A 27,009-nucleotide genomic window follows, 5' to 3' on the forward strand; every position below is an offset into this window, starting at 1 on the left:
CATATATCTAAATCTTTTTTAATTTCTTTCCAGGTTGTTTCATAATTGTCCATCATTAGATTTATGTTCTTCATAGTTAGCCAAATTCCCAGGTATTTTACTTTTTTTACCGCTTTAATTCCAATTTTAGCCTCCAGCTGGTTTTTCATAACTTCTTCCATGTTCTTCGTCATCATTTTAGTTTTTGATTTGTTTAACTTAAAACCCGATAACTTTCCAAATTCTTCTAACAATTCTATTACCTTATGGACACTTTTTTGTGGATCTTCTAATGATACCATCAGATCATCAGCGTATGCTTTCAGTTTGTATTCTTTTTTTCCAATTTTAATTCCACGTATTTCTGGAGTTGTTCTTATCTTATTTGCTATAATTTCTAGTATCGTTATAAATAAAAGAGGTGATAGAGGGCACCCCTGTCTCATACCCTTTGAAATTTCGAAATAATCAGTTAAATCATTATTAATAATCAATTTTGCTTTCTGGCTTGAGTAGATAGCTTTTATCCCTTCCAGGAAGGCGCCCTCTATCCCTACTGTTTCTAGACATCTTACAAGGAATTGCCAAGATACATTATCGAAGGCCTTTTCGGCGTCAATAAAAATTAGTGCCGCAGGTATTTCATTCTTGGCCTCTAGATATTCAATGATGTTAATTATATGTCTTATGTTGTCTTTTAATTGTCTATTAGGTAAGAATCCGACTTGATCTGTATGGATAAGGTTTCTTAAACATTTTTTAAGATGGTTGGCCATTACTTCCGCAAATAATTTATAATCATTATTTAATAATGATATTGGTCTGTAGTTTTTCATATCTAATTTATCTGTGTCTGGCTTAGATATTAATGTAATACAGTGGTGCCTCGCAAGACGAAAAGAATCCATTCCGCGAGTCTCTTCGTCTTGCGGTTTTTTCATCTTGCGAAGCAAGCCCATTAGCGGCTTAGCGGATTAGCGCTATTAGCGGCTTAGCGGATTAGCGCTATTAGCGGCTTAGCGGGCTTAGCGGATCAGCTGTTAAGCGGCTTAGCGACTTAGCGGATCAGCTGATAAGTGGCTTAGCGGCTTGGGAAAAAGGGGGGGGGGGGAAGGAAAAAAATCCCGCAGGAACTCGCAAGACATTTTCGTCTTGCGAAGCAAGCCCATAGGAAATTCGTTTTGCGAAGCACCTCCAAAACGGAAAACCCTTTCGTCTAGCGGGTTTTCCGTCTTGTGAGGCATTCGTCTTGTGGGGCACCACTGTATAGGCTTCCTTCCATGAGTCTGGTGTCTTTCCGCCGCTTAAGATGTTATTCGCTACTTCGCACAGCACCGGGGCTAAATATTCCTCTAGAACTTTGTAGTATTTAGCTGAAAGGCCGTCAGGCCCTGGAGCCTTTCCTAATTTCATTCTTTTTATCGCATCCTGGATTTCTTCAATTTTTATAGGATTATTTAATTGTGTTATTTCTTCTTCTGTTAATCCTTTTAGTCTATTTTCTTCTAAATATTTCTTTATTTCTGTGCTGTCTTCTTTTTCTCTTTTGTATAATTTACCATAAAATTTGATGAAATTTTCCTTTATTTTCTTAGGTTCTTCCACAATTTGCTCTTCTATTCTTAATTTGTTAATCATATTTTGTTTTTTGTTTTTTCGTAATTGCCACGCTAGTAATTTTCCGGTTTTATTAGCTGATTCAAAGAATTTTTGCTTCCATATCTTGATTCTCCATTCTACTTCTTGGCCTACTAAATTTGAGTATTGTGTTTGTAATATTCTATAGGTTTGTTTAACCTGCTCCTCAGTTGGATTTATTGCTAGTTTTCTTTCGCAATCTCTTAATTGAGTATTTCTTTTCTTTTTTCTTTTTTTGCTTTCTTAACTTTTTCCTATAGCTGTTCTGATTAATTAAAAATCTTCTTAACACTGCCTTACTGGCATCCCAAACTATCTCTATATTAGTCTCTTTATTTAAATTCATCTCAAAATATTCTTTTAATGTTCTTTTGGCCTTCTCAATTATTTCCTCATTTTCAAAAAGATAATCGTTCATTCTCCATCTGTATGTTCCTTGTAATCTGCTTTTTATCTCCAACGTTACTGAGCTATGATCTGAAAGAGTTCTGGGTTGGATTTCAAATTTAAGTGCTCTTAATGTTAATTCTCTTGAGACCCATATTTGATCCAACCTGGCTCAACTTTGGTGTGGTTCTGACAGGTGTGTATATTGTTTCGTTGTTGGATTTTTATGTCTCCAGATGTCTATCAGATCTAGATTTCCCACCAGATTATTAAATGTTCTTGGTTTTCTTCTTTTCACGCTTCTATCTAATTCAGGTGTTGGCACGTGTCAGGGAACTGTCATCTGAGACGAAGGAGGTGAAAGGGCTCATGGAGGGTGAGAGAGACCACTCAGCGGAGGAGGGGACCAGCAGGGGGAGAAGTGGAGTTCCAAGGGAAAGTGAGTCGGAGGGAGGGCTCAGAGACACTTCAAGCGAGAACAGTGGGGAGGTTTCAGGACCTCCCGTAGGGACACCCACTCCTCGGCGGAAACTGTCACGCCGAGAGTCCAGAAGACGTGTTTCCGTTAAGGAGCTTTTATGCTGGAAGAAGTTCCGTAAACGCCCACTGTCCGATTCAACGAGCGATTGATGGAGCCATGCTTAAGGAGCTCCATCACAGACAGAGGTTTGGGAACTTAGCCAAACTCTGAGGGATCAGGATTTTACGCACAAGCAGCTCACCATCCCATCACAGCAATCGGACAGTCCCTGAAAGCAGCTTGTGCAGAGAGGCATCATGAGCAACCCAGCCGGAGCCGGAGGAGCAGCAGGTGCTGGAGAAAGTCCAAGTCTGGAAGAAAGCTACAGAGTGTTGGAACTCCAGCTAGCAATGCAAACGGCAAGGCTAGAAGAAAGGAGGGCGCAGGATGCAGAAAAGGCAAAAGGCGCTACACTAGCAAGAAAGATGCCAGGAATGGTGCAGAAGTTTGGGGGGGACCCCAGGAACTACCAAGCTTTTAGGACAGAGATGCAGTATGCTCTCGAACTGCAGTTTAACGACTTTCCCGATGAGGCATCGCGAGTGGCGTTTGTGATTGGCCATCTCGAAGGAGGGGCGAGAGACTGGGTCAGGCCCCTGATGGCAGGGAATAGTGACATGCTGAAGGACGCGAGGAAGTGTTTTCGCGCCATGGATTTGATGTTTTCCAGCGAGATTGAACAGGGACTGGTGCGCAGACAATTGATGGCTTGCAAACAGGGGAGCCGATCGGTTCGTGAGTACTGGACTGAGTTTACAATGTTGATACATAAATTGGGGTGGGACCTATCGGCGGAACCCATTCAAATGCTCTTTGAAGAGGGGCTTTCTTCGGCGGTGAAAGACGAACTTTCCCGGGCGCCCAGGGCGGAGTCTATGGACCAGCTGACCAAATCAGCGCTGACCATTGGAGCGCGCCAGGAGGCAAGAGCCTTGGAGAAGCGGGAGGGGAAAGGAGAGCGTTGGAGGGATTTCCGCATTCCAGAGATTCCAGAACCAAGTTTCCCGCCCGGAGAGCCGATGGAAGTTGGAACAGCGCGCGCGCGCGCAGTTTCAAATCCCAGTGAAGGGAGGAAGAAGGAGGGAAAGAGCGCCAAGAAATGTTAAATCTGCTATGTGCCAGGTCCAGAAAACATCAGAGCGGACGCTCTCTCTCGCAAACCTGAATATTTGGAGGGGGAGGGAGCGCCAGAAGAGAGACATATTATCCCAGAGGACCACTGGGTGTGTGGTGCGGCCTGGGTGGGGCAAAGAGAACTGGTAGAGGGAACGGTAAATGATGAGTACGCCCAGGATAAGCTCAGAGGTTTAAGGAGAGAGGGAGAAGACCCCGGAGGTTTTGAAGAAAGAAACGGGGCATTGTATTACAAAGGGGCGCTATATATACCCGAAGGGGAATTGAGGGGGAGAGTACTCAAACAGCTGCACGACAATCCCACAGCGGGGCATTTTGGGCAACACAAGACCATGTGGTTGGTGACCAGGGAGTTTTGGTGGCCCAAGGTGAGGGAGGATGTACGGGAGTATGTGAGAAGGTGTGACCAATGCCAGAGAGCCAAAGGAGAAAGGCGGGCACCAGCGGGGTTATTAGAACCGTTACCCACACCAGAACGACCGTGGGAGGCGGTGTCGATAGATTTTATGACTGATCTGCCCAAATCCCAGGGGAAAACCGCCATACTAGTCGTAGTAGACCTGTTAACTAAGATGGGTCACTTTGTAGCATGCTCACATGCAGTCACGGCGGAAGAGACAGCGAAATTGTTTGTAGAACATATTTTTAGGCTGCATGGCGCCCCCTTGAGGGTGGTTTCCGACAGAGGGAAACAGTTCACGTCCAGATTCTGGAGGAAGCTTATGAGCTTGTTGCACGTAGAGGTCAACTTTTCGACTGCCAGGCACCCTGAGACCAATGGGCAGGCGGAGAGGGCAAACGGTATCCTTCAACAATACCTGAGGTGTTATGTCAATGACAGAGAAAACGATTGGGTCGAAAAGTTGGCACTAGCGGAATTTGCTTACAATAATGCAGAGAATGTGTCCACCGGGATGAGCCCCTTTTTGGCTAATTATGGGTGCCACCCCAGGGCGTTTCCAGGGGAAGGAGGAGAGAGATGGAGTGTTCCGGCCGCTGAACTTTTTGTAGAAGAAATGGAAGCGATCCATCGTCAACTCCAACACAACTTAGAAAGGGCCAAAGAAGAATATAAGAGGCAGGCAGACAAGAGCAGAAGGGAAGGTGAAACAATTAGGGTGGGGAGTCGGGTCTGGCTATCAACCCAAGGATTGCTGTTCAAGGGGGGTTGCAAGAAATTGAGACCCAAAAGATTGGGACCATTTGAGGTCATCCAACAGGTCAACCCAGTGGCTTTCAGACTCCGGTTACCGAACCACATGAAACTGCACCCAGTATTCCACAGGTCATTACTGTCACCATACAGGGGGGAAGGTGAAGGGGTATCCACACGGGGGCCAGCCATAGAAGAAAGGGAAAGCCGCAACTATGTGGCGGAAATCATCGACTCCAGGTGGAAGGGTAATCAGGTGGAGTATTTGGTCGCGTGGGAAGGGGAACCGGAGTCGGAAAACACCTGGGTGAAGGCAGAGGAGGTCCAGGACGAGATCTTGATCGAAACGTTCCACCAAAGGTTCCCCAGGAAACCTCAGCCAGTAGCGAGGTTCCGGAGGGAGTACTTTGGCACCACCGACGATGAGGAGGAACTGGAGGGATTCAGGGAATCGGAGTTGGAAGGAGGTACAGACTCCGAGGAGGAGGAGTACTTGGAAACCGGAATCAGCAGAAGGTGGAGGGAAGTGTTCGAAACTTCGGAAGATGAGGGAGGTTCCTTCAGGGGTTTTGCTCCCTCGCCTCCCACAGAGGAGGGGAGGGAAGGGGGTGAAGGGGGCCCTGGAGGGGAGGTGGATGTCAGGGAACTGTCATCTGAGACGAAGGAGGTGAAAGGGCTCATGGAGGGTGAGAGAGACCACTCAGCGGAGGAGGGGACCAGCAGGGGGAGAAGTGGAGTTCCAAGGGAAAGTGAGTCGGAGGGAGGGCTCAGAGACACTTCAAGCGAGAACAGTGGGGAGGTTTCAGGACCTCCCGTAGGGACACCCACTCCTCGGCGGAAACTGTCACGCCGAGAGTCCAGAAGACGCGTTTCCGTTAAGGAGCTTTTATGCTGGAAGAAGTTCCGTAAACGCCCACTGTCCGATTCAACGAGCGATTGATGGAGCCATGCTTAAGGAGCTCCATCACAGACAGAGGTTTGGGAACTTAGCCAAACTCTGAGGGATCAGGATTTTACGCACAAGCAGCTCACCATCCCATCACAGCACGGCATTCAAATCTCCAAGTAAAATCATCTTATGATCCTCCAATTCTATTAGCATTTGTTCCAATTTTTAAAGAATTCAGCTTTATTCATATTTGGTGCATAGACATTTATAACATTAATCTTTTCTCCCTGATGGTTGATTTGTACTCCTAAGATGCTTCCTTCATCGTCCTTACATATTAATATTGGGTCCCATTTCTCCTTCACGTATATCACAACTCCTCTTTTTTTATTAGTGTCTGAATTAACAAACTCTACCCCCAACCTTTTATTTGCTAGTATATGTTTGTGTTTTTTTGCCACGTGTGTTTCCTGACAACAGATCACATCATAATTTTTATTCTTTAACACCTTTTGAATTTTATTCCTTTTAGATTTTTCGTTCAAACCATTAACATTCCAGGACAGAACCTTTAACGACATTATATTGTTTGACTTTAATTTATATTCTAGTCGACCTCTTCTCCGTTAACTCTTCTTCTTCCTCCTCCTCTTCTTCTCCACCTACTGCTCCTTCCTCTTCCACTACCTCTTCTTCCTCTTTTCTCTCTCTCTTTTGCTTCTCTGTGTTTTTTGCCTTCTTTTCCTTCCTCCTTTCTGTATATCTCCCTCCTCCTCCGTACCTTTCTTCCCCTTTTCCAAGCTCCTTCTCATATCTTCTCAAAAAAAATTCTGCTTCTTGTGTATCTGTCAATCTGAATCTTTTATCTTTATAATAGAAGGTAATTCCTTCAGGGAACTCCCATCTATATTGTATATTGTTTCTCTGTAAGACACTTACTATTTGTCGGTATCCTTGTCTTTTATGCAAAAGTCTAATTGGTATTTCTTTGTATATAATAATTGCTCTGTTTTCAATTATTAATTTTTTCTGATAACTTGTTCTTAATATCATATTTTTCATCTCAATTGAGTTGAAAATCATCAAACAATCACCAGGAGATTTTTTTAGTTTGAGCTGCTGGGATTTCACCCTTATTCTAAATGCACTTTCTACAGTACAAGCTACTTCTTCCTCCTTTATTTCCAACCATTTTGCTAATTCTCTTATCATTTTTTCTTTTATATTCTCATTGATTTCTTCTTCTACTCCTCTGAATTTTAAATTGAGTTGTTTCTGACGCATTTCTGTCATAGCTAAGCTATCCTCAATCTGTTCTTGTGATTTGTTCAAATTTCTTATTTCCTCCATTTTTTCTGTCTCCCTTTTATGTTCCTTCATTTCTTTTTGAATTTTCTTATTTGATTCTTCTATTACTTTTGATCTAACTGATAGGTCTTGTATTTTATTAGTGAGTTCTCCCACAGCTCCTTCAATTTTTTTATCTATCTGTTCCTGCACCTCTCCTAATTTACTTTCCATATGCAATTCACTCTGTTTAAATTCCTCTTTGATCTTTAACCACAATATGTCCAGGTCTTTAATTTCCTTCTGTCGTGAGGCCTTTCTGTCTCCAGGAGTCCCTCATACCTTTTTTCCGTTTTTCCCTGACATTTTGTGATTATTTACACAATAGTCTGTGTTAATTTTCTGTCTCTCCCCTGAGGGGCGCACAATCTTTTTTTTTTTTTTTGTTATTCTTATTTTTCTATGTCTTAACCACTCTCCTTTAATTTACCTTATTACACCCGTGCGATTTTGTTTTTCTTATTTTATATTCTTACAATTTCTTTTATATCACTTTCTATTGTATTTCCTTTTTTTCAGAGAGAGTATTACCTTTGAAGTCAATTAATTCAACTGTATCCTAAAGTACAACCATAATGTCTCCGAGTACCACCAATGTCTGCTAGAAAATATGTACTATTATAATATACAGTTACAGATCCTGTTGGATAATAAAATATCCAGAAATCAAAGAAATTAGCTTCACTTATAATCCCAGTATATCTCGACCTTGGCAATCTTAAAGTCTTGTTTATACACCTTAGTACCTTCCCTAGGCTCTTGTTTTTCTTTAAATGATTCCTCCCTCCTAGGGTATTATTAATAATATATGACAATATAGTTTGTGTTTTCCCAAACCGTCCCTTAAAACATTAACACCCTCTGAAAGTTTGGTAATTTTTTCCAAGACTCAAATAATTATTACTTATGTATGAATTACAGATAGGTAGCCGTGTTGGTCTGCCATAGTCAAAACAAAATTTTTTTTTTCCTTCCAGTAGCACCTTAAAGACCAACTAAGTTAGTTCTTGGTATGAGCTTTCGTGTGTATCTGAAGAAGTGTGCATGCACACGAAAGCTCATACCAAGAACTAAGTTAGTTGGTCTTTAAGGTGCTACTGGAAGGAAAAAAAAAATTTTGTTTTTACTTATGTATGAGTTATTCCTGTTGAGGTGGTTTTCTAAAGTCCAAGTAGATTCTGATGGAAGAGCAGTAGTTCCTTTTTTAAAAATTAAATAATTAAATAATTAATTAATGTTCAGTTCCGATTTCTTTTAATTTCTTTAATCTTCCACCACTTGCCGGTTTAATCCATCACGTGTAAAGGATATTCTATAACTTAGTCCGTGTCCTAATCCAAGGTCTAGTAAGGCTAATAATTCAGGCTTTAATCCACGATCTAAATCAGACCTGTAAACCAATTAGATCCCAATGTCACAAAATCACTGGTCCGGTCTCTATCACGAAATCACTGTTTCAGTCTCTGTCCCTGAAGAAAAAGAGATCACTGGTCCAATCTCTATCACCAAATCACTGTTTCAGTCTCTATCACAAAAAAGAAGAAATCACTGGTCCATTCTCTGTCACCAAATCACTGGTCTGGATTCTGTCCCAATTTCCTGTTTATATTTTCAAGTCCATAAGAAATGTGAATGTCCAATTCAAAATGTTGTAAATATCCAATTATAGTCTACTGGGGTGTAAAACCCCCTGTTTTTAACACTTAAAGTTATTTTCCGAATTTTCCCAGGATTTATCGGGTGATATTTTCCACATTCCAATTATTTCTGTTTTTTTCTAGCTCCAACGCTTAAATGTAAATCTTTCCCAGAGAGAAAAAAAAAACGAAAAAGAAAACGGGAAAGAGGGGGTTAACTTAAGTCCAGTTTTTCAGCAGTAAGGACCGAAAGAGTACCCAAGATCATTGCAGTCAAATATAACCTTTTTTCTTAGGCAGTTCTTATTTAAAAGAGAAGAAACGTTTCTGCCAATCTTCCCTTATTCTTGTCTTTACTATAACTTTGTTGTTTTTAACGCAGCTTCCAAGCTTTCCCTGTTTTCTTTTAAATTAAACTTCTACTAGTCGTTTCAAGCTGCTCTTTCAATCAGCTCTGTGGTTATTACGTTTCTAATCATCTCTCTCACCGAGAGGGAACAACAAAGTCTCTGGATAGTCCTTAATCTGTTACTTTGTTTTACAAATTCGAAAGTCTATTTGCCTCGACAGAAGCTGCCGTGGGCTTTTGTTATGTACTTACGCAGTCAGGCTAGAGGCTGCTTCTTTCCTTTACCCCTGCAACTTTGTATCCTGCGCCATTTTAACTCCTCCACCGGGATGGATTCCGTAATTTAGTCCTTCAACATCCAGCTTTCACTTAGTGTGTTCTTCAAAATTTTGATTTTAAAATACTTCTCTCACACTAAGGGTCCGTTCTTAAATTTTTGGAGATTCGCCGCTTTCTCTAGAGAGACCCAGACGCATCGCAACACAGGGTCGGTACCTTCCTCTTGTGCTTGTGATCACATCGTCTTCGAGCTCTTCAAGAAAAAAACCCCGAAAAAACGGCCAGACCGCTTTCGCGCTGCCGGTTAGCCATCCCTCAAGGGCATCCCCCTTGAGATTTTTTGGGGGTGCAGTGCCTTTGCAACTCCCCCAAGCCCCTGTGTTGTTCAGAAAACCCCGACGAGGCTTTCTGCGCTCCCTTTCTGTCCGCGGCGGAAATCGGAAGTCGAGCAGGTAAAAGAGGTTTAATTAAAATTAGGGCTCCTCTGAACAGCAATATTTATGAGGGGTGGCACAGGTTAGCTTTGTTCTCCAGAAGGGCTTAATAGAAGCTTAATGGATCAACACCCCCCCCTCCACATGTGCCGGCCTGACTTCCATTCTCCAGCCAGCCACTCGAGGGGATGCGAAGTGTTATGTACAGTGGACGCTTGGGTTGCGAACGTGATCCGTGCGGGAGGCACGTCCGCAACCCGCAGTGGCACGTCTGCACACGCACGGATTGCAATTCATGGGCGACTGCCGAAAGCCGGAAGTAACCCATTCCGGTGCTTCCAGGTTTCGGTCGCCTGCAACCCCAAAAAACACAACCTAAAGTGTCTGTAACCCGAGGTATGACTGTATTAAGATCAGCTGCAGTTCTCACTCAGGGCCACCAGTATGCAAATGAAGGACTGAGAACTGTCGCTCACTGACTGGTTAGCTAGTTGGGAGTTGTTACTGTTACAAGTTACTTAGTATTATATAAAGCAGCCAGCTAGGCTGCAGTCAGTCTGACTCCAGGAGCAGTTCTAACTGCTGTAATAAAGAGCTGAGAATCTAACAGAGCTGTGTCCTTCATCCATCTTCCCCACTATTTAACATGGAGCAAGAGCGGCTTTTGTGCGCCTGCATTCTCTTAAGCGATTGCAATTTATCTGACGCCTCCAGCAGACAAAAGCGGCACTGAATGCAAAGAACTCTTAAGGGCATAGAAATGGTCCCGACAGCTCTGCCTGTGTGTAAGGCTCCAAGGAGGCCTCGGGTATATAGGGTGGGGTGGGTGTTTATTTGGGTGTGGGAATTTGTTTAATTTAATTTAATTTAATTATGTTGTGTTTGTAACTTTCTTTGTTTTTTGTTTTTACTGTTTTATTGTTTTGTTGGTTTTTTTTTTTGGTATAGGTTTTATTTTGATTTTAAGGGGTGGGGCCAGGGCTGCCTGGGAGTGGGTCCCAGCAAACAAAATGGCTGGGGCAGGTTCCACAGGACAACCGATCTCAGTGATCACGGGTAGGAGGAGGAGTTACGCTAAGACCAGACCATGTCATTACCGAGGAAGCAGGCTTAGTCGTTGCTTGAGGACTATCCCTGCCTCCAGGTCTGGTCCTGACCGGATGGATACTGGAATCAACAAGGGATACCCACACGACCTGAAGTTGCTGCTGTGCAATGCCAGGTCAATGATCCATAAAACTACTGTGATCCATGACTTGATCATGGATGGAGGATTTGACCTGGCATGTGTAACGGAGACTTGGTTGGATGAAGCAGATGGGCCTGTCCTTGCCGTTGCTTGTCCACCAGGTTCCTCTTACACACAGCAACCCAGGCCTTGTGGGCGGGGAGGGGGGGTTGCAGTGATTTTTAGGAAGTCACTAGCTTGCATCAGGCATCCTACTGGGAAGACCCAGTTCTCTGAGTGTATGTTCTGGAAGTTGGGCAATAGGGGCAGTACAGGATTCCTATTGGTGTACCGACCTCCCCGCTGCACCAAGGATTCCCTGCCCGAGCTGCTTCAGGTCGTGGCGGATGTTCTCCTGGAGACACCTAGTTTGGTTGTCCTAGGGGATTTTAACATCCATGCCGACACGACCTTACAAGGAGCCGCTCGGGACTTTGTGGAAAGCATGGCCTCCATGGGGCTGTCCCTGAATAAGTCTGGCCCAACCCATAGCCGCGGACATGCCTTGGACCTGGTGTTTACCTCTATGGATGTTGGTGATCTGACACTAAGTAAAAGCGAAACGAAAGAAGTGCCATGGTCAGATCACTTCCTGGTGCAACTGGACTTCTCCATGACCCTTCCCCTCTGCAGGGAGGTGGGACCAATTCAGATGGTCCGCCCCTGCCACTTAATGGATCCAAATGGTTTCCAGAGAGTGGTAGGGGATGTTTTATCCCATGTTGATGGCCTTTCAGCTGATTCCCTGGTGGCCCGCTGGAATGTGGAGTTAACCAGGGCTATTGACTGTTTGGCTCCGAAGCGCCCTCTCCGATTGCATGGAGTCCGAACAGCCCCGTGGTTTTCCACGGATCTGAGGGCAATGAAACAATCGTTGAGACGGCTAGAGCGCCGGTGGCGGATGACCCATTCTGAAGCTGACCGGACACGGGTTAGAGCTCAATGTCGAGCCTACCACCTCTATTGCATCTGCAGAAAACAGCAGCAGGAGACTTTTTCAGGTGGTTCGCAATTTAGCGGAACCACCTGCTACATCGGGGCCCAGTACGGGCCACATGATCTCCTGCAACGATTTTGCAAAGTTTTTTGCAGATAAAGTCGCTCAGATTCGGGAAGAGGTAGACGCCACCATGGGAGCAGGGCCGAGGCGAGAGAGTGCCAGAGTCCTGTCTAGTCAAATTGCGTGGGATCAGTTCCAATCTGTTACCTCCAAGGATGTGGACAGGCTGCTTGGACGAGTGAAACCAACCACCTGTCTCCTTGATCCTTGCCCATCCTGGCTCATAAAAGCTAGCCGGGAAGGGCTGGGCGATGGGCTTCGTGGAGTGGTGAATGCTTCCCTCCGTGAGGGAGCCTTCCCAGACCCGCTGAAAGAGGCGGTTATTAAACCACTTCTTAAAAAACCATCTTTAGATGCGGCCACAATGGCCAACTATCGCCCAGTCTCAAATCTTCCATTCTTGGGCAAGGTGATTGAGCGAGTGGTTGCTGAACAACTCCAGGCACGCCTGGAAGAAGCGGACCATTTGGATCCCTTCCAGTCGGGATTCAGGCCTCATCATGGGACTGAAACTGCCTTGGTCGCACTGGTTGATTATCTCCGGCGGGCTAGGGACAAAGGTGAGAGCTGTTTCCTAGTTCTGCTGGATCTCTCAGCGGCATTTGATACCATCAACCATAACATCCTTCTGGACCGTCTTGAGGGGCTGGGAGCTGGGGGCACTGTCATACAGTGGTTCCGCTCCTTTCTTCTGGGCCGTGTTCAGAAAGTGGTGGGGGGGGGATGAGTGTTCAGACCCCTGGGCTCTCACTTGTGGGGTGCCTCAGGGTTCTGTCCTCTCCCCCATGCTTTTCAACATCTATATGCAGCCGCTGGGAGAGATCATCAGGGGGTTTGGGCTGGGTGTTCATCAGTATGCGGATGATACCCAGCTCTACCTCTCTTTCAAATCAGAACCAGTGAAGGCGGTGAAGGTCCTGTGTGAGTGCCTGGAGGCGGTTGGAGGTTGGATGGCGGCTAACAGATTGAGGTTGAATCCTGACAAGACAGAAGTACTGTTCTTGGGGGACAGGAGGCGGGCAGGTGTGAAGGATTCCCTGGTCCTGAATGGGGTAACTGTGCCCCTGAAGAACCAGGTGCGCAGCCTGGGAGTCATTTTTGACTCGTAGCTGTCCATGGAGGCACAGGTTAAATCTGTGTCCAGGGCAGCTGTTTACCAGCTCCATCTAGTACGCAGGCTGAGACCCTATCTGCCTGCTGACTGTCTTGCCAGAGTGGTGCATGCTCTGGTTATCTCCCGCTTGGACTACTGCAATGCGCTCTACGTGGGGCTACCTTTGAAGGTGACCCGGAAACTACAACTAATCCAGAACGCGGCAGCTAGACTGGTGACTGGGAGCGGCCGCCGAGACCACATAACACTGGTCTTAAAAGACCTACATTGGCTCCCAGTACGTTTCCGAGCACAATTCAAAGTGTTGGTGCTGACCTTTAAAGCCCTAAATGGCCTCGGCCCAGTATACCTAAAGGAGCGTCTCCACCCCCATCGTTCTGCCCGGACACTGAGATCCAGCGCCGAGGGCCTTCTGGCGGTTCCCTCACTGCGAGAAGCCAAGTTACAGGGAACCAGGCAGAGGGCCTTCTCAGTAGTGGCACCCTCCCTGTGGAACGCCCTCCCACCAGATGTCAAAGAGAACAACAACTATCAGACTTTTAGAAGACATCTGAAGGCAGCCCTATTTAGGGAAGCTTTTAATGTTTGATGTATTAGAGGATTTTAATATTTTGTTGGAAGCCGCCCAGAGTGGCTGGGGAAGCCCAGCCAGATGGGCGGGGTACAAATAATAAATTATTATTATTATTATTATTATTATTATTATTATTATTATTATTATTATTATGAGGCGGCTTTTGTCGCAGGACGGAGTCTTTGCGGCCGCTCTCTCTCAGTGGAGTGTGTCAATGTTATTTGGACAACATTCTTTATGCCTTACAGGAATGAAAAGATTATTCAAATATTCAATTAAATCGTGAATAGGGTTTCTTCTCCAAACCAGGTAAGTTGATCAAGACGAACCCTCTATTTTTGTGCCACCTCAAAGTGTGTGTGTGTGGGGGGGGGATGGTAGGGAAGAGAAGGCTTTAGCAGCGTAACTTCTAGGGTGTGTGAGTGTGAGGACTGCGTGTCCCCCCCCCCCCCTTTCTCCTGAAAATGAAAATCACAATACAGTTCCGGAGCCCCGTTCACAACCTGAGCAGAATACAACCTGTGTCTGCGCGTGCGCAGGTCGCCATGTCTGCGTATGCGCGTGACGTCATTTTGAGTGTCTGCACATGCGCGAGCGGCAAAACGCGGAAGTAACCCATTCAGTTACTTCCTGATCGCTGCGGTACGTATCCTGAAAGAACGTAACCTGAACTGAATGTAACAAGAGGTATGACTGTAATGTTATGCAGATGAAGAGAGTCCATAATTGAGTGCCTGATTATCCCAGCAGTGACTCAGAAATGAAAGGGGGCAGTCAGCACTTCAACTGCTAAGCACAAGGCCCAGGTCAGGGGAATGTCAAAAGAGCCCTGAGGCAGGATGGGACCAGTGGCCCTCCCCGCAGGAAGCAATATGTTGTTGTTGTTTTCAGTTAAAGGTGGTTAGGCTCGGTTGTATCCCCTGGGAACTGTGTGCAAGCCTTAGGGTGAGGTGCCACTGAAGCCAGGCTGTCCACAGTTGTCTGCAAGACCCCTGGGGGAAGGAGATGTCTCTTGAAACATTGGCGGACACTTGAGGGCCTTTTGACAGTGAATCTGGGCCCTGAAGGAGGGCTGCCCCTCATGGTGCCCCCATCTCCAACATTGCTGCTGGATGTCTTGAGAGTCTACAAAATGAGAGCTTGCCACTGTCAGGAGTTCAGCGTACACTCGAGTAGGACCCTGGCAGAGACACATGCCTGACTGGCATGTTCTCCCCCTCCTGGTCTTTTGTTTGGGAGCTTCATAAGCTTTCTTCAGCCTGAACATCACAGCGACCGATGCCAGCCGACATCTGCACACTTAGGGATCCGCAGAGTCTTCGCAGCATTGCGTAACAGACCTCAGCAACTCGGCATTTTGGCTAATCTACAGTGGTACCTCGGGTTAAGTACTTAATTTGTTCTGGAGGTCCATTCTTAACCTGGAACTGTTCTTAACCTGAAGCACCACTTTAGCTAATGGGGCCTCCTGCTGCCGCCGCGCTGCCAGAGCACGATTTCTGTTCTCATCCTGAAGCAAAGTTCTTAACCCGAGGTACTATTTCTGGGTTAGCGGAGTATGCAACCTGAAGTGTATGTAACCCGAGGTACCACTGTACTTTATTTACATACAGTATAAACACACACGGAGCACTGCAACATGGCTCCCTCCCTCTCTAGCATCAGACAGCAAAGAGAAAAAGAACAAAGGACAATAGTCCCACTTCATGGAACACAGTGACACAAACATCCTGCCGCCGTCACTTCCCACTCTGTGGAGTCAAAACATATACCGTCATGTGATAAACAATCCCATGACTGCAATCATAGATCAGGAATTCTAACAGCCACTTCTCTAGAGAAGGTTCTAGGAAGGGATCTCGAGGAAAAGCAGATTTGCAAAAAGGCTCCCGGGGGAGGGCAATAGCTCAGTGGAAGAGCTTCCGCTTTGCGTGCAGAAGGTCCTGGGTTCAATCCTCAGCAGCATCTCCAGGTAGGTAGGCCTGGGAGGGGGCTAAATATCTCCTGCCGTGGAGAGCCATGGCTGCCAGTACGTGCAGACAGTACTGATCCTTTTTTTAAGAATCCCCCCCATGCTTTATTAATTTTAAAAACATAACATTACAAAACAAATACAAAACAAAACAAGATGCATCAAGCCACAAAGGGCAATCCAGTAATTAATACTCCCTACACCATACGTACATACCGAAAAAGGAAAGATTAAGTTCATCCATCACTAATTCTAACGTAACTTCCGGTCCCCCCACTGTGGTTCCTAAATTTCATTACGCTGCGCAATTAACTTTTTCTCTCCTAAGTTCTTCTGTTATATTAATTCTGTAATGATTTCTTAATTCATGCAGAAATCAATCCAGGCCTGCCAAAGAATTTATATTATTACAATGTTTGTTTAAATATTCTCTGTAGATATTCCACTCTTTATTAAATACTTGATCTGTATGGTCTCAGAATCTTGCTAGTTCTGCATATTCTAGCATTTTATTTTGCCAGTCTAATTTTGAGGGAATAGAATCTCCTTTCCATACTTTAGCAATTAGAATTCTAGCTGCTGTTACCGCATACATAAAGATTTTCCTTACCTGTTTAGGGATTTCATTGCTCATTATGTCTAGCAAGAAGGCTTCGGGCCTCTTTGGGAAGGAACATTTAAACAATTTTTTTAAGTTCATTGTAGATTGTTTCCCAAAATTCCCTGATTTTTTTGCCGTTTCACCACACGTGGATCATGGTGCCTTCTGCCTCCTTGCATCTCCAACAGATGTTTGATCTAGATTTATACATTTTGGCCAGTTTTACAGGTGTTAAGTACCATCTGTAGAGCATCTTCATGAAATTCTCTTTCAAATCGTAGCACACTGTGAATTTTAGGTCCTCCTTCCACAACCTCTCCCATGATTCCATCTGGATGTTGTGCCCAAAATCTCTGGCCCATTGTACAATGACAGATTTTACTTCTTCCTCCCTGACCTCCCAGTCAAGGAGGCACCTGTACACGTTAGAGAGTGTTTGTGTGTGTGTGTTTATTAAACAGTAATAATAATAATAATAATAATAATAATAATAATAATAATAATAATAATTTGTACCCCACCCTCCCTGGCCAGAGCCGGACTCAGGGCAGCTAATACCAGTAAAATTACAATAAAAACATAATGGGGGGGACCGACCAATTTAAAATGCAGGTTAAAATGCAATTTAAAATGCAGCCTCATTTTCAAAGTAGCCCATAGATCAAAACCGTAAGGGGAGGGAAACGTAAGGGTCAGACTGAGACCAAACCAAAGGCCAGGCAAAACAACTCTGTCTTGTAGACCCTACAGAAAGATGTCAAGTCCCGCAGGGCCCTAGTTTCTTGTGACAGAGCGTTCCACCAAGTCGGGGCCAGTACTGAAAAGGCCCTGGCCCTAGTTGAGACCAATCTAATCACCTTGCGACTTGGGACCTCCAAAATGTTGTCATTTGTGGACCTTAAGGTCCTCCATGGTGTATACCAGGAGAGGCGGTCCCGTAGGTACGTGGAAATCTTGAAATTTCTGTGGAAAAGCCTTTCTGTTTGTCCTTTTGGAATGTTTCATTTAACTGAAAATACTGCAACCAATCAGTCAAATGTGTCCGAATTGCATCAAATTTCTTTAATTTTGGCTTATTTTCTTTTTCTTCCAATAAGTCTTTATAAGTTGCCCAATTACTTCTCTCATGCTGTTTTTTTAAACTGAGAACGCTTCTGCCGGGTACAGCCACCATGGCGTTTTTGGTTCTAGTAAGTCCTTATATTTGGCCCGCACCATGTAAAGCAATTTCCTGATCACGTGGTTCAAAAACCCTTTGTGGACCTTCTCATAACCCAGATGGGCATGCCAGCCGTATCTGTTACTGAATCCTTCTAGATCCAGCAAGTCGGTGTTTTTTAACGTTAGCTATTCCCAAATCCAGGCGAGACAAACTGCATCGTGATACAATTTCAGATCTGAAATAGACAGTACTGATCTAGGTGGGTGAGTGAAGCAGCTTCCTCCATCCCTATTTAAACCAGCCCTTTCTTCAGAACCCTGAGGACTGAAATCTCACTGTTGTTTTTAAGGGAAATGCTGTAGTTTTGCAGGAGAGCACCTGCTTCACCTGCAGGAGGTCCCAGGTTCAATCCCAGGTTCAGTGAGTGGCATCTCCATGCAGTGCTTGGAATGTGCTTTGCCTGAGGCTCTGGAGTGCTGCTGTCCTTCAGTGCCAGCAAACTCCAGCTTCATTGGAGTTCTCTTGTTTTGAGAGAGGGAGAAAAACTTTCTCTTTCCTCTGTGCCTTCCATCATTTTATACACTTCTGCCACGCTGCCTCTTACTCACCTTTTCTCCAAATCAAAAATCCCCAGTGCTGCAGCCTCCATCCATTGCTCCATCCTCCCCTTGGTCATTCTGACGGCCCTTTTCTGAACCTTTTCTAATGTGTGGGAATGTTCAGGGATGCAGGAGAGGATATATTGTCTGATAATAGCCTTTCCAACATGTATTAACAAGTTCACAATTTAGCAGAGTAACATTCTCCCTTTTAAACTTGCAGCAGATGCATTTGCTCAGGCTCGCTAAAACCTCTATAATAACTGTTCTGGTATTTTCCCCTTATTCCCTCATAAAAGATAAGACACGACACAGTCTACTATAAAAGTATAACGAGAGTTTACTCACATATCATTCTGTTCACAATAGGATTCCAGAAGGCAGACTTAGCTTAGAAAAGTAACATATACCTGGAAACTATCTCATAAGAAGACAGTCCCTTTGTCATCTCTTGGCTGGAAGCCAAGAGGGCATCTTTGGCTAAGCAGATGTTGCTTCTTTGATGCATGTAGTCAAAAGGAGAGAGATGGCTGCCCTGCCCTGTGCTTTTGTCATTACCTGCTCAGGTGAGGCCACACCCACCTCTAGTCACATGCAAAGGAAGTCTGTCCCAGCCCAGAAGGAAACAGGAAGTTTACCTACTGGCTGAACAAACATTCCTCCCCATGTGTAAACATGTTCACTCTAGGAATGTTGTACTTGACTGCTTTTGTGTTTCACATCCCACACAATGCCCTCCCCCCCCCCCTTAATGGGAAAAGTGCTTATAAACACATACATACAAAAAAACCCCAAACAGATTTATTTCTTTAAAAAGATCAGCGGCCACAAGAGCAACTAAAATGGTTATATCCACTGATTTGACACATAAAGACACCTGCACTTAAGTTATATGCCAAATGATCTTACGCCTTCACAACAAATCAGGTTTGGATGGTCTTTCAGAATTAAGGGCAGAATCTTAATGTTTAAGGGTATCAGAAGACAGTGTCCAGAGGTCCAACATTTTTGAAACAATGACCATTTTCTTCATGGTTTCAGCCAACCCGCAGTGGAAGAGCTACAAGTACAACTCCATCTCCTCGGAGAAACAGCATCGGAATACAGTGGTACCTCGGGTTACATACACTTCAGGTTACAGACTCCGCTAACCCAGAAATAGTACCTCGGGTTAAGAACTTTGCTTCAGGATGAGAACAGAAATCGTGCTCTGGCGGCGCGGCGACAGCAGGAGGCCCCATTAGCTAAAGTGGTGCTTCAGGTTAAGAACAGTTTCAGATTAAGAGCGGACCTCCGGAACGAATTAAGTACTTAACCCGAGGTACCACTGTATTCCTTTTGGTAGATTTATAAATCTCTTCATAGGTTTCTTCATCCATTTCTATTCTTGTCACAGTCTCCTCAACATCACCCAAAATCTTATTTAAGTGCTGGTAACAAGCAAATAATCTGCCTCGAAGTTTTCGGTCATTTCTCATTTTTACATCAATTCGTTCATCAAGACTAAGCTTGATGAGATCCAAGGGCTCTTCTACAGTATTTGTGGTTTGTTGCTGCTCCACCTCGTCCGCCATTTTTTCAAAGCCCCTCCAATGCTCTTTTGGAGGTGAGGCCAGAATTCTGTGGTTCTAGGCTGAGTGTTGGAAGTGAGAGGGAGGGAGGAGAGATTTTGGCGGCACCCCCAGAGGGCCCACTGTGTCTTCCCAGTTAGCCTTGAAAAGGCCCTGTCTCATCTCCCCCTTGTGAGCGTGGCAAGAATAGGAGGAACAGGTGGCCGCCCACCATTGAGCTAAAGCCCCCTCCCACTGCTGTTGCTTGGCCCCTGCCCTCCCCCAGTGGCCCCCCTCCACGCCCCACAGATGAAGTCAGGCCCAAGGAAGGAAGTTTGCATTGGCAGCTTTTGCCGAGTTTTCAAGAGCAGTGTGCATAGAGCAGGCACATTTTCAGGCAGGTGGGCGACAGCTTAAGAGGGATGTGCTTATCACTGCACCTTCACACCCGTCTCTCTCATCCTCCTACCCCTTGTTCTTTGGCTGAGCTGCTTGAGGCACCTTGGATCATGGTTTCCATGTCAGCTGAGCCCTATTTTCACCTGGGAAGGCCAAACAGATTAAGCCCCAATCCCTCCAGCTGGTGTTTAGAGAGGAACACAACAGAGTGGCTTTGAAGTGAAGATTTGTTTAGGGAACATCAGAAAGTAAGAAGAAGATCGCTTGTCAGATATGGTTTATTTATCTTGCATAGCCTTTACCAGCCTGATGCTCATCTGCAAAGCATAAGGCTGGCAAGGTCAGACCCTGTTCATCCAGGCAGATGGCCAGATGAAGCTTATGAAGGTAGGAAGAGCCATTAGCTGGATCAGGCCAATGTGCTATCTAGTCCTGTTCTATCCAATGGCTGACTAGATGCTTGTGGGAAACCAGCAAGCAGGATCCTTGCACAAGAGCAGATCTCCCCTCCTGTGGTTTCCTGCATCTGGTATTCAGAAGCGTCACTGCCTCTGACCATGGAGGCAGAGCGCAGTAATTGTGGCTCGTCTCCTCCTCCTCCATTGATTTGTCCAAACCTCCATCAAGGCTCTCCAAATTGGTGGCCATCATTGCCTGCTGTGGGAGGGAGTTCCATAGTTTAATGTTGCGCTGCTTGAAGAACTACTTCCTTTTCTCTGTCCTGAATCTTCCAACATTCAGCCTCATTGGATGCCCACGAGTTCTGGTGTCATCATGCGAGAGGGAGGGGGAAAACTCCGCTTTCTCCACACCACATGCAATTGTTTATGCTTCCGTCAGGTCACCTCCGGTCCCCTTTTCTCTACACTAAAAAGCCCCGACCGCTGCAGGCTCTCCTCACAGGGGAGCCTCTCCATCAACCTCAGCCGTTTTGCAGATATCAGCTGATGGCTTGTGCAAGCTTTGCAAGCGACACCTTCCATGTTTGCGGCCTATGTGCCCAGGAGGAAGTCCCTCCATTCAAGAGAGGTTACCTGTTATGTACTGAGTTGAATAGGATCCAAACTGCAGCAGTCTGATTGGTGCTAGAACAATAGGATCCAAAAGACAGCAGTCTGATTGGTCCTAGAACAATAGGATTCAGAATGCAGCAGTCTGATTGGTCCTAGAACAATGCAGCAGTAAGATTGGTTGGCAGGAACCACCCAATCATGCTCCAGATAGAAGTGAATCCACAACCTGATTGGCTTACAGTAGAATTCCGGAATTAGCCAATCATGTGCAGCCCATTGTGTAAATAATGTATATAAAGCAGATACCTTGAGGGGACATTCATTCATTCCTCCTCACCACTATGAGCTGAATAAAGAGCATGAAATCACTTTGCGACTCTGAGTATATTTCACTGGCGACGAAGGTGGGATCCCGCTGAGCTGACTGCCACACACAGCACCGCAGTACCGCCACCTGCCGCACCGCTGCCTCGCACCGTGTATCCAGGCTTCAGCTCCGGGACACAAGGAACTCAGAATGGCAACCGACAGCAGCTTCTCGCCGTTCAACCCAGCATCTGGAGACTGGGAAGCGTACGCCTCCCGTTTCACCTTCCTCCTAGAAGCCAAAGGGGTCACCGAGGAAGAAGACGCCAAGAAGAGGGCAATATTCTTCAGCGTCTGCGGAGAGGAGACGTTTGAAATCGCCCGGGCTCTCCTTGCGCCTGAAGATGTTGCTACTGTTCCATACAAAACAATAATGGAACAGCTGAAGGGGCACTTTTCGCCGCAGCCCTCAGTGGTGGCTCGTCGAAATGCCTTCTACGCAAAGCGGCAAGCCCCTGGGGAAACCATAACTGGGTTTGTGACCTCTCTCCGCCAAGCTGCCCGGTTCTGCAACTTCTCAGAGCTGGAGAAAATGCTTCGTGACCGCCTCGTCGGTGGCCTGAAGGATGAGAAGCTGCAACGACGCCTCTACGCTAAGAAGAGCCTAACGTTCCAGGTCGCTCTGGAGGAGGCCCTGGCAACGGAAGCTGCCGAGAGGTCGACGCAAGAGGCACGGCCGAGCCAGCCGTCCCAACCGAGGGTCCACCACGAAGACCTCACCGACGACTCAGGATCCAACAGGGAGGAGGTGCACCGAGTACAGCAGTGCACTCAAGCAGCCCACATACCACAGCTGCCTCGACGAGAAGGAGGGAACTGCGCAAGCTGTGGAGAAAGTCACGAGAGGAGGACCTGCCGTTTCCGCAATGCAGAGTGCAGGCAGTGCAGAAAATTGGGACACATCGCCCGGGTGTGTCGGGCTCGGCCCACCCGACGCCAGGCATCAGATGACCAATCCAAGAGCCCCAGGTCCCAGGGCCCAACGCACCAAGGCAAGTTGACGGAGCTCACGGACTTCCAGGTATACCAGTTGCCCCACCCCAATGTAGAGAAAATTTATGTAGAGGTACAGATAGAGGGGGCCCCATGCCGCATGGAGCTTGACACGGGTTCAACTCTATCCATAATCTCGGCAAGGACCTTAAGGAAACTGTGTCCTACTGGGGGTCCCAAACTCAGGCCGGCCCCATTCACCCTCCGGGACTTCCAGAAACGTAAGGTCCCCACAATGGGGGTGGGGACCTTCAGGGTGCAGTACCGAGGGCGGACGCGGCAACTGGACTTGCTTGTGGTCAAGGGCCCCTACATTAGCTTACTGGGATTGGCATGGTTTGAACCACTGGGGCTAGCCGTCACCGGGGTGAACCACACTACCTTACAAGTGGACGTGGATGCCATATGCAAGGAATTTCCAGGGGTTTTCGATGGGAAATTGGGACAGTATACGGGGCCCCCCATTGCTCTACAGCTTGACCCCGCAGTACGACCGGTCAGGCTCAAGGCCCGCCGGGTCCCGTTCGCCCTGAAACCCCGTATAGACGAGGAATTGGACCGACTCGTGGAGCAAGGAGTGCTGGAGCCGGTGCCTAATGCCCCCTGGGAAACCCCAATCGTCACACCCGTCAAGCCTAATGGTTCGATCCGCATCTGCGCAGACTACAAATGTACCATAAACAAGGCCCTCACGGCCCATGCATACCCAGTGCCAGTGGTCAGCCATGTCCTTGCTACCCTGGCTGGGTTGAAAATTTTTGGCAAGCTGGACCTGGCCCAAGCATATCAACAGCTGCCAGTAGATGAGGCCACAGCAGAGGCACAGACGATTGTGACGCACAGAGGAGCGTTCAGGGCAAAGCGGCTGCAATTCGGTGTCAGCGTGGCACCAGGCGTATTCCAGAATCTAATGGACTCTCTCCTTAAAGGGATTCCTGGTGTCACCCCCTTCTTCGATGATGTGTTGATTGCCGGGCCCACACCCGAGGAGTTTGAGGACCGCCTCCGCACCGTTCTGCACCGTTTCCAGACGGCGGGTCTCAAGGTGTGGCAGGAAAAATGTCTACTAGGAGTGCCTCAGGTGGACTTTCTGGGATTTATGGTGGATGCAGAAGGGGTCCACCCGACTGGGGACAAGGTACGGGCCATTTGTGATGCCCCAGTGCCCAAGAACAAGACTGAACTTCAGGCCTTCTTGGGACTATTGAACTTTTACCATTCCTTCCTTCCCCACAAGGCGGCGGTAGCGGAGCCCCTACACAGTCTCCTGGACAAGCGGGCCCCTTGGGTGTGGGGCCAGAGCCAGGAGGCCGCATTCCAGGCAGTCAAGGACTTGCTTGTCTCAAACTCGGTCTTGGCACACTTCGACGAGAGGCTGCCGGTGGTGCTAGCATGCGACGCCTCGCCCTATGGCATTGGCGCTGTCCTGGGACACCAACTCCTGGATGGAAGAGAGGTACCGGTGGCATACTTTTCCCAGACACTCAACGCAACTGAGCGGAACTACTCGCAAATCGACAAGGAGGGTCTGGCAATCGTGAAGGGAGTAAAAAAATTCCATGATTTCTTGTACAGGCTGCCCTTCACCGTGGTGACTGACCACAAGCCGTTGCTTGGTTTGTTTGCCCCCGAAAAGCAGACCCCCCAAGTGCTGTCTCCTCGCGTCCTCAGGTGGTCAATTTTCCTTGCCAGCTACCAGTATGCACTGATTCACCGCCCTGGGAAGGAGATGGGCCATGCGGACGCCCTCAGTAGGCTACCACTACAGGAAACAGGCCCCAACCCAGCACCTGCACAAGAGGTTATGAGCCTGGAGCTGCTTCCCGAGCGCCCCATTCAGGCACAAGAAGTTGCACACCATTCCAAGAAAGATAGGGTCATCTCCCGGGTCCTGGACTGGGTGTGGAGGGGATGGCCCAGCAGCAGCCCCGGGCCAGAATTTGCCGGCTACACAACCCGCAAACATGAACTGTCGGCCCACAAGGGGTGCCTGTTATGGGGAAGCAGGGTCGTTGTTCCCCAGCCCCTCCGCAAAAGGGTCCTCACAGCCCTACACAAGACACACCCAGGGGTAGTAAGAATGAAGGCCCTTGCCAGGAGTTACGTGTCGTGGCCGGGGATCGACGGAGAAATAGAGGCCTGGGTCAAACACTGCCAGGCCTGCCAAGAATCCCGCCCAGATCCCCCAAGGGCCCCAGTCCAGTCCTGGGAGTCCGCCCGAGCACCATGGTCACGCCTGCATGTGGACTTCGCTGGCCCCTTTCAGGGGAAAACATTCTTCATAGTGGTGGACTCCTACACCAAATGGCTGGAAGTCGCACTGGTACCGTCCACTTCTACGTCCGCAGCCATCCGGGTACTACGCAGGCTGTTTGCAACCCACGGGCTCCCTGACACTCTCGTCTCAGACAACGGGACTGCATTTATGTCAGGAGAATTCCAAACCTTCACAGCGCAGAACGCCATCCGCCACATCCGTTCGGTGCCATTCCACCCTGCCACCAATGGCCAAGCAGAACGCATGGTGCGGACCACCAAGGACACCCTTCGCCGCATGACGCAAGGGGATTGGGAGTACCGCCTTGCCACATTCCTTCTAGCACAGCACAGCACAGCACCCCCAGCTCAACGACTGGCCGGAACCCCGCTGAACTACTAATGGGTCGGCACCTTGCAATCAGATTGGACCGCCTTCACCCCGATAGAGCTCAGGATGAGGTAGTGGTGGGGGAAGGCAGGAACCCCCGGACCTTCGAGGCCCAGGACCCAGTGTATGCAAAGAATTTTGGGGCAGGCCCTGCATGGGTACCCGCCACAGTCACCAGGGTCACTGGCCCCGTGTCGTACGAGGTGCTAACAGATGGGGGGCAATGCTGGCGCCGCCACTGCAACCAGATACGGCGACGATTCCCGGGAGAAAACCAGGAGGAGGAGGACAGGTCAGAGGAGTCCCAATGGAACAGTGGGGCAGTGAGGCCCATAGAACAGCAGGGGCAAGCAGGAGAGGCAGAATCAGTAAATACAGAGAGGACCCGTGAGGCCAAAAGGACACTGGAACCAGAACCACGACTGAGCGAGCCGGTTGCGCCAGACCATACAGCCCCATCACAGCCAGCATCCTTGGAACACGAGCCAGAACCTGAACCCCGGACCAGGGAACACCCCAGGCCGCAACGCACACGTAGGCCGCCGGCGTACCTTGAGGACTATGAATGCGACCTCCCGGGCAGGACTGGAACTTAGAGGGGAGGGGTGTTATGTACTGAGTTGAATAGGATCCAAACTGCAGCAGTCTGATTGGTCCTAGAACAATAGCATCCAAAAGGCAGCAGTCTGATTGGTCCTAGAACAATAGGATTCAGAATGCAGCAGTCTGATTGGTCCTAGAACAATGCAGCAGTATGATTGGTTGGCAGGAACCACCCAATCATGCTCCAGATAGAAGTGAATCCACAACCTGATTGGCTTACAGTAGAATTCCAGAATCAGCCAATCATGTGCAGCCCATTGTGTAAATAATGTATATAAAGCAGATACCTTGAGGGGACATTCATGCATTCCTCCTCACCACTATGAGCTGAATAAAGAGCATGAAATCACTTTGCGACTCTGAGTATATTTCATTACCCCATTCAATGCATCCCCCCCTTATTTCCCCTCCCCCTCCCCCCTGCTGCAGATGTGAAATTCGTGGAGAATTCAAGTGTGGTGAAGGAAGCCCAGGAAAAGGCCAACGCAGCCCTGATGGAGTACACCCTCTGCAACTACCCACACGCCACAGACAAGTTCTGCCAGCTTCTGATGCAGCTGGCCGACGTCCAGTCCCTGAGCATGCAAGCGGAGGAGTACCTGTACCACAAGCACCTGAGCGGGGACGTGCCCTGCAACAGCCTCCTGATTCAAATGCTCCACGCCAAGCGGACTTGAGAGCGCAAAGCAAGGCTCTCTGTCCCCCCTTCGTCTGGGGAAGAGACTCACGGCAGGAGAGGTGCAAGGGTGGTGGCAGATAGGTCAGGCCCCGGGATTGGGGGGGGGTGTAGGGTGACAGGGAAGGGTGAGTGTCTTGTCATCCCCTCCCCACAGGCGACCTCTCCCAGTTCTGACTTTCATACATGCCATTGAGAAGCTCCAGGTCGCCTGGTTTCCCCACCAGGCAGCTGCGGGTGCAAACCCCAACCCTTGCCTGCATTTTGGTGTGATTCCTCCTGAGTTCCAGGCTCTCGCTCTCTAAAAGCCATGGGGCTAAGCTGTGTGGGGACTGCCCTTGGAGGCTGTTTAGGGGATGCTTTGGGTGGGGGTTGGCTTTCCTAACTGGGCGGGAGAGGAGTCTTCTCCCAGGGTGTGTGAGAGAGGAGGCATCTGCCCGAGCTCCCCACCTGCTCTCCAGGCATGGTCCTCTAGCTAGATGGCTGGGAAAAGATGGAGAGAAAAAGGCCCAGTACAGCTACCCATTGGAAGGCCCCTGCACCCCGTCTGTCCCTCTGCAGGTAGTGGCCAGGTTGGCCACAAGGATGATTTCTATGGCCCATGGGCCACCATGAGTGCGAGTTTGTTGTGCCTCAGATACACTGAAACCACTCTCCCCCTTGGGGCTTCATTTTGGGAGACCTTTCTCCGAGGCCTTGCAGCTAT

General features: G+C 47.8%; 1 long non-coding RNA gene across 1 annotated transcript; it reads right to left on the reverse strand.

Moving 5' to 3' along the window:
• Positions 1 to 855: 855 nt before the first annotated feature.
• LOC310753879 lies at positions 856 to 25,667 on the reverse strand. The gene is made up of 3 exons (XR_014543484.1): positions 25,559 to 25,667; positions 1,037 to 1,254; positions 856 to 1,003 (listed from the first exon to the last, which is right to left on the reverse strand). It is a non-coding gene; the product is annotated as an uncharacterized lncRNA (long non-coding RNA).
• Between the last annotated feature and the right edge of the window lie 1,342 nt (positions 25,668 to 27,009).

Source organism: Podarcis filfolensis (assembly GCF_964270895.1).
Source record: "Podarcis filfolensis genome assembly, chromosome: W".
Lineage (NCBI taxonomy): Eukaryota > Metazoa > Chordata > Lepidosauria > Squamata > Lacertidae > Podarcis > Podarcis filfolensis.